At 50.1% G+C, this 800-nt stretch overlaps 1 protein-coding gene across 1 annotated transcript in view; it reads right to left on the bottom strand.

The window, feature by feature from the left end:
- SEMA4B (semaphorin 4B) overlaps positions 1-800 on the bottom strand; it is a 43,791-nt gene that overhangs the window by 5,262 nt on the left and 37,729 nt on the right. The window lies entirely within an intron of this gene.

Here is an 800-nt window from a genome sequence, read left to right as displayed (position 1 = left end):
CTGTCCGCAGGAAGCCCTGGCTGAACTCAGGGTGGACATGCCATGGGCAGTGCAGCTGGTTCCCATGGCTGCCGGGGCTTCCTGAGTCTCTCTACCTGGTAGGTTCTGTTAGGGAGTTAATACACCAGAGTGACCCTCAACCAGTGGTTCCCAGAAGTTTGCTCAACTGGGACAACCATGCCACGGGTTCCACGCCATGACTCAGGGCCGCCCGCAGGCCCGAGCTCCAGCCACCACTGCAGAAAGGCTCACCCACCCACCCTCTCTGGCTTTCCTCCCTCCATCCCTCATGCTACTTCCTGGGTCACCGCCCAAATGAACTACTGGCACTCACTGTCTCGTTTGCTTTGGAGGAAGCCCACTAGCTGGTAGGGAAGGAGAAATGGAAAGAAAGGAGAAAAGGACTATTTCCCTGTGGCCTGGCCCTTCAGTCATCTGATTCTTTTGTTCATTTTGTTTTTGTCATAGGATGTGTGCGCTCATAGGACAGAGAAGGAAAGTGAGAAATCACCCATCAGGAGGGATGGCCACGCTGCAATCCCTTCTCCTCCATTCTCCTCTCAGGATTTTGGGCAGGCATGCACATACTCACAGCATGATTTTCACGTACTGGGTCCTGGGTTTGAATTGTGCTCGGCCATGTGGGATCCAGGTGTCTTAACCACCACACCACCTGCTGGCCCCTCAGTCACTTGATTTATTTTTTAATTATTAATTTTATTTATTATTTTTATTTTTTAAAATTTGCTATAGGGCACATGTGCTCATAGAGAGAGAGAGAAAAAAAAAAAAAAGGTGAG

The sequence above is a fragment of the Tupaia chinensis genome, unplaced genomic scaffold, assembly GCF_000334495.1.
Source record: "Tupaia chinensis unplaced genomic scaffold, TupChi_1.0 Scaffold000359_1, whole genome shotgun sequence".
NCBI lineage: Eukaryota > Metazoa > Chordata > Mammalia > Scandentia > Tupaiidae > Tupaia > Tupaia belangeri.
This window is presented reverse-complemented; position numbering and strand designations above follow the sequence as displayed.